This window comes from Macrotis lagotis, chromosome 1 (genome assembly GCF_037893015.1).
Source record: "Macrotis lagotis isolate mMagLag1 chromosome 1, bilby.v1.9.chrom.fasta, whole genome shotgun sequence".
In the NCBI taxonomy this organism is placed as follows: Eukaryota; Metazoa; Chordata; class Mammalia; order Peramelemorphia; family Peramelidae; genus Macrotis; species Macrotis lagotis.
The window spans coordinates 182,121,055-182,128,946 of NC_133658.1; positions in this window are offsets into that span (position 1 = coordinate 182,121,055).

Below are 7,892 nucleotides of genomic sequence, written 5' to 3' on the forward strand. Positions count from 1 at the left end.
CATTTACCACTGTTTCTTATGAACCTATTCTAATCCACTCCATTATTCTATTTCTTAACCAGTCCCAGGTAATGGATGACTGCTGTTTTATACTATAGTTTGAGATCTGATAGAGCTAGGTCACCTGCCTTTACATTTTTCCATCAGTTCCCTTGCTATTCTTAAAACTTTGTTGCTCCAGATGAGTTTTGTTACTATTTTTTTCTAGCTCAGTAAAATAGTTATTTGGTAGTTTGATTGGTGTGGCACTGAATAAATAATTTAATTTGGATAAAATTTGTCATTTTTATTTTAGGTTATGAATTTATTATTACAATATTATTAATGCTAATATTATATCACATTAATATATTATTAATTATATTATTATATTAATATTTATTTATTTATTATATTAACCATGAGAGATTTAACATTTTTCCAATTGTTTAGATCTGACTTTATTTGTATGAGAAGTGATTTGTAATTGTGTTCATACGCTTTCTGGGTTTGCCTTGGGAGGTAGATTACCAAGTATTTAATGTTGCCTGCAGTTATTTTAAATGGAATTTTTTTTTCTATCTCTTGCTATTGGACTTTACTGTTCATGTATAGAAATGCTAATGATTTATGTAGGTTTATTTTATGTCTTGCTAATTTGCTGAATTTGTTAATTTTTTCAATTAGTTTTTTAGATGATTTTTGTGGGTTCTCTAAGTATACCATCATAGCATCTGTGAAAGCTTTGTTTCTGTATAGAATAGTAAAGGTGACAATGGGCATCTTTGTTTACCCCTTTAATTTATTGGAAATGCTCCTAATTTATCCCCATTGCATATAATATTTACTGTTGGTTTTAAACAGATGCTGCTTATTATTTTAAGAAAAACTCCATTTATTCCTATATTTTCTAGTATTTTTTTTTGGCAAGGCAAATGGGGTTAAGTGGCTTGCCCAAGGCCATACAGCTAGGTAATTATTAAGTGTCTGAGGCTGGATTTGAACTCATGTACTCCTGACTCTAGGGCCGGTGCTCTATCCACTGCGCCACCTAGATGCCCTTAGTGTTCTTTTAAAATAAATGGATGTTATATTTTATCAAAGACATTTTCAGCAACTATTGAAATATTCTTATGATTTGGTGGTGTTATTATTGATATGTTCAATTATGTTGAGTGCTTTCCTAATACTGAACCATCCCTACCTACCTGGTATAAACCCTACCTGATCATGACCCATTATCCTAGTAATAACTTGCTGTGATCTTTTTTGCATCAATGTTAATTAGGGAGATTGGGCTGTAATTTCCTTTATCTATTTTGGTTCTTCTTGGTTTAGGTAACTCCACCATTTTGGTGTCATAAAAGGAATTTGACAGAACTCTTTCTTCTATTTTTAAAAATAGTTTATGTAGAATAGGAATTAATTGTTTCTTGAGTATTTGGTAAAATTCACTTATAATTTCATCTGGACCTTGAGACTTTATCTTAGGGGTTATTAATGATTTCTTCAATTTCTTTTTTCTGAAATGGGGTTATTTAAGTATATTCCTCTTGTGTTAACCTGGTAAATTTGTATTTTTGTAAATATTCATCCATGTCAATTCAGATTGTCAAATTTATTAGCATACAACTTGGCAAAGTAGCTCTGAATTAGCTCTTTAATTTCTTCCTCATTCATGGTTAGTTCACCCTTTTCATGTTTGATACTGGTAATTTGGCTATCTTCTTTCTTTTTTTTAAATCAGATTAACAAAAGGTTTATCTATTTTATTGTTTTTTTCCATAAAATCTCTTACTTTTATATATTAGGGAAATCATTTTCTTGCTTTCAATTTTATTAATTTAATCCTTGATTTTCAGAATTTCTAAATTGGTATTTAAGTGGGGATCTTTAATTTTTTCTTTTTCTAGCTTTTTAAAAATTTCATACCCAATTAATTGATGACCTTTTTCTCTATTTTATTCATATAAGCATTTAGAGACATAAAATTTCCCCTAAAAATTGCCTTTACTGCATCCCATAAATTTTGGTATGAAGTTTCATTGTTATCATTTTCTTTGATTTAATTACTGATTATTTCTATGATTTGTAGTTTAATTCACTCAATTATTGAGTTTCCAATTAATTTTTGGTTTATTTTTCCATAACCCTTTATTCCATGTAATTTTTATTGCATCATGATCTGAAAAGTATGCATTAATTAATTTTTTCCTTTCTGCATTTGGTTATAAGGTTTTTATACTCTAGTACATGGTCAATTTTGGTATAGGTGCCACTGAGTAAAAGTCTGTCCCCATTAAGTTTTCTCCAGAGGTCTATCATATCCAAGTTTTCTGAGATTTTATTCACCATCTTAACTTCCATCTTGTTTATTTTGTAGTTAGATTTATCTAGTTATGAGAGAGCGAGGTTAAGATGCCCCCATTATTAAAGTTTTTCTATCTATGTCACCTTGTAATTCAGTCAGTGTCTCCTCTAGGAATTTAGATTCTATACCACTAAGTAATACATGTTTAATAATGATATAGTTTCATTACTGTGGTGTCTTTTCAAAAGATCTAGTGTTCTTCCTTATTCCTTTTAATGAAATCTATATTTGTTTTTGCTTTATCTGAGATCAGTATTGCTATTCCTGATACTTTTACTTCAACTGAAGCATATTATGTTTTGCTCCAGTCTTTTACCTTTACCTTGTTTGTATCTCTCTGCTTAAAATGTGTTTCTTGAAAATAACATAAGATTCTAGTTTTTAATCCATTCTGCTATGTGCTTCCATTTTATGGAAGAGTTCATTCCATTCACATTTATAGTTAAGATTACTATTCTGTATTTCCTTTCATGTGATTGTTCCCCATTTATACTTTTCTCTTTCCTTTACACATATTCCTCCTCACCAAAGTTTTACTCCCTTCCTCCCATGATTTTCTTTAAAATTTTAACTTTCAAGTTTATTTTTGGCTTCCCTTTTATCAGTCCTTTCTTCCCTTTTCTTTCCCTTCCCTCCCCTCCCCCCCCCAATCTAAGTGGGAATGTATCTTATTCCTTCTCTAGTCCAAATCAAATGAATGGAATTTACTCAGTGCTCATACCCTCCCTTCTTTCCCTCTATTCTAATAGATCTTTGTGCCTCTTCACCTCTTTTTTATCTATTGATAGAAGTACTATCATTTAATTACCTTCAGAGTACTATCAATCAAAGGTTGATTATTGATTGCTTGATAAGCTTAAGGTACTATCAAAGTACAATCACAGGTTGATTGATTGATTGATTGTTTGATAAGCAACATTGCTTCATTATCACTAAGTATCTTCCCCTCTTCTCTCTCATTAGAAAAACACTTCTCAAGAGTCATGAATCACATCAAATTATAATCATTTTATACCTTGCCCCCTTTTCAAGTCCCTGCAAGGACACACAAAACTTATGAGCCAAAGCATCATGCAAAGCCAAATCAATTCCTGAACCATTTGTCCCCCCACCCCTCTCTCCTACTCTATCCTCCTTAGTAGTACTTAAACCCTTGTTAACTGAGGTATGGATGAAGTCCAGCCCTTCTAAATAGTTCCTATCCTCTGGCCCTAAAGTCACTTCTGATTTAATTCACTATACAGTCTCTTAGAGCTCTAAGTACTGGAATACTCTGAAGGTAAGTCTTTTAAGAACTTTACTATTGATTGTAAGGTATGGGAGACATTGGCTCTGGACTGCCCAGCATAGGATGCCCTCCTCAGAGAAAATGCTAAGTTTTATGAGCAAAGCAGAATTGAAATAGGTCAAAGGGAAGTGAGACACCTAAGTTTAGAGTAAATATCCAGATTTTCATCTGAACTTTCTGTCTCAAACATAGTGATGTCATCTTGATCCTCTTCAATGCAAAGACAAGAACCAACCATACCTATATTCTCTAAATCCATCCTCTTCAATTATATTCAACCCTTTAACTATCTAAGAGAAATACAATTCTCAAGTTACCAGTGTGATATCTTCCCTTATAATATTGTATACAATTTGATGTTCTTGACTAACATTTGTTTTTTTACCCTTTTCATTTGCCTTTTTATGTATCTCTTGAGTCCTGCATTTAGAGATTAAATTCTCTGTTCAGTTCTGGTCTTTTCATCAGGAAATTTTGGAAGACCTCTATTTCATTGAACAATCATCTTTTTCTCTGACAAAATATGCTAAATTTTGCAGGGTAAATTTTTAGTTGTAATCCAAAGTCTGACTTTACTTATATAAAATCTGACTTTACTTATATAAAATCTGACTTTACTTATATAAAAATTGTTTTATAATTTTGTTCATATAATTCTTGGGTTTGTCTTGGCAGGTATACTTAGACATATATAATTTGATTGTTTTATGGGCTTGTTTTATATCCTGCTATCTTGTTATTTTACTAAAATCATTAATTTTTAATTAGCTTTTTAGTTGAAACTCTTAAGATCTTCCAAGAATACCATCATATCATCTGCAAAAAGATTTTTTTTACTCTTATTGCCCATTCTGATTCCTTCAATTTCTTTTTCTTTTCATTGCTATTGCTACCTTTTCTAGCATAATACTGAATAATATTGGTCATAATAGCCATCTTTTTTTCCACTCCTGATCTTATTGGAAAGGTTTCTAGCTTATCAAGGTTTCTAGCTTTTTCATTGGAATAAGTGTTTTATTTCACATAAGCTCTTTTTGCATCTATTGATACAATCATATTTTTATTATTTTTGTTACTTATACAATAAATTATATCAACACTTTTTCTTATTTTGAACAACCCTCATTTCTCTAATTTACTTTAATTTCATTTTTAATAGTGGTATAGTTAGCCTTTTCATTTTATAACAATGATTTGATTTTCTCTTTTTGAAATTTTTATTAACCAGTGATTTATCTACTTTATTGTTTTTTCCATAAAACCAATTCATAGTTTTATTTATTAATTCAATAGTCATCTATTTTTAATTTTATTGATTTCACCTTTAAAATTTTAAGAATTTTGAATTAGGTATTTGAAAATTTTAAGTTTGTTCTTTTTTTAGTTTTTTTTTATCACAGACACAATTTACTGATCAACTCTTTCTCTGTGTTTTATTGATGAAGGCATTTAAAGATATGAATTTTCCTCTGATTACTGCTTTTGATGTATCCCAAAAGTTTTGGCATGGTTTCTTCTTATTATTATTATCATTAGCTTCAATAAAATTATTTATTGTTTCTTTAACTTGTTCTTTAACCTATTAATTCTTTAAGATTAGGTTATTTAATCTATATTTATTTTTTTAAACTGTTTCCATAGTTTTTTAATTAAATGTAATTTTTATTGCATTGTGATCTGAAAATGATAACTTTAATATTTCTGCTCTTTTGTATGCTCTAGTTTATAGTCAATTTTTCTAAAAGTGACATGTACCAATAAAAAAAGTATATTTCTTTCTAATTTCATTCATTGCTCTTCAAGTGTCTTATCATATCTAACTTATCAAAGATTCTATTCATCTCTTGGACTTCTTTCTTAGTTGTTTTTTGGTTGGATTTATCTATTTTTGGGAAGGGATGGTAGAAGCTCCCCACTATTATAGTTTTGTTCTATTTTTCCGCCTGTAATTCATTTACCTTTTGCTTTAAAAATCTGGATGCTTTAGCATTTGGTGCGTATATATTACTTGATTATCTAAGGCATTTTTGTGCATAATGTAGTTTCCCTGCTTATCTCTTTTGATTAAGTAAGTCCATTTTAGCTTTAACTTTGAGATCATGATTACTTTTTTTTAAATATCAGCTGAAGCATAATATATTCTAATTCAGTCATTTATTTTAACTGTCTCTCATTTTTTTGGGGGGCTGTCTCTCATTTTAAAATGTGTTTCTTGCAAACAACAAACTATTTGCAGTATATGTTCTATTTTTTTATCTGTTCTATTATCCATTTTCATTTTATGGATGAATTCATCCTATTCACATTCAAAATTATAATTAGTAGTCTTTTGTCTTTTGCTCCATTTTATTTTTCCTTACTCTTTATTTCTCTATCTCTCTCTCTCTTTATCTAACTTACTTAGTCTAACTTACTTCTGATAACTGTCTTCCTAATCTGAACACCCTTCTAAGAGGGCCTCCCAGTTCCAATGAGAATAAGGTTCCAGCACTACCTGCCTTTCACTCCCTTCTTCTCCCCACTGTAACAGTTCTTCCATGCATGCCTCTTTTATAAAAGATAATTTGCTTCATTTTAAGTCTCTCTACATAATTTTATTTTGGGGGGGATCATCCCAGCATAGTCAGCTAAAACTCAAACCTATCGTATTTCTATTGTATACTCTTTAAAACCATCCTAGTAATGATAGCATTTTTAAGAGTTACAAATATCACTTTTTCATATAAGAAGTAAAGAGTTTAACCATATTAAGTCCCTTATAGTCCATGCATATATTTACCTTCTAGTGTTTCTCTTCATTCCTATAACTCATATTTTCTGGTCACTTATGGTCTTTTCCTCAAGAATACTACAAGTCCTTTAATTCATTAAATATCTTTTTTTTTCACCTTGCAGGACTATACTCAAATTTGCTAGGTAGATCTTTCTTAGTTACAAACCCATATTCTTTGCTCTTTGGAATATCAGATTCCATGTCCTTAGGTCTTTTGATATAGAATCTATTAAATTTTGTGTTATTCTGACTGCAGCTACACAATATTTAAATTGTTTCTTTCTAGTAGCTTGTAATGTTTTCTTCTTGACCTGGTAGCTTTGAGACTTAGTTATAATGTTCCTGTCAGTTTTCATCTTGGGATCTTCTTGAGCAAGTGATTGGTATATATTTTTCCAGTCTATGTTAAACTCTAGTTCTAAAACATCTGGACAATTTTCCTTAATAAATTATTGAAGTAGGATGTCTAGATTCTTCTTTTGATCATAGCTTTCAAGTAATGTAGAAATTCTTATATTAGCTCTCCTCAATCTGTTTTCTAGGTCAGTTGCTTTTCTAATGAGGTATTTCATGTTATCTTCTATTTTGACATTCTTTTGATTGTTTTATTTGTCTTGTGAAGATGTTAGCTTCCTCTTGACCAATTCTAATTTTTAAGGAGTTGTTTTCTTTTGGATCTTATTTTCTTTTGGATTTCTATTTCTAATTGGTTCATTTTCTTTTCATAATTTTCTTGATTTTGTTGTTTTACTCATTTACTCAGTTTTTCCTCAACTTTTCTCATTTGTGTTAATCCAATAAATATGTTTGGTTTTGTGACTACCTTACATTTTTCTTCGACAAGTAGCTGTTTTGACTTCATTGCCTTTTTCTGAATTTGAACCCTGATCTTTTCTACCACCATGGTATGATTGACTTCTTTCTTTTTCTTTACTCATTTTTAATGGCCTATTTAATGACTGTTAACTATAAAAGTTCAGGTTCTACTCCTAAATTGTGGGATATTATGTTTCGGGCTTTATATTTTTCATTTTGTTGTTTTCTGAGCTCCATTGGAGACCTTTGACCTTTTGGTTCTTCCAGTGTTCTTTATTCTAAGGCCAGCTATTGTCATTGCTCCTCCAGTTCATGCCTTGGTCTATGAGTGACTTCAGGCACTCCTATTTACCCCAAGTCATTACCTGGGCCCCCAGGACCATTGCCACTGTAATCCTTCAGAGGTTCAGCTCACCCCTCTACACTAAAACCCAAACAAGGGATTCTACTTTCCTGTCAGTGACCATAACTAGCAGGGTCTCTCTCCTTTATAACTGCACTCACAGGTGTGTGCTGACTCCTCCTAACCTGGAGCCCCAACCTGGGACTATGTCTGGTCAGTCCACTGAGGACCCACATCCAAAGCTAGCAGACACTCCTTACTTTTTAAGCTGGAACTCAGCTGGGGTTGGGGTGAGGAGATCTGAAACAATTTTTAAGTGAGT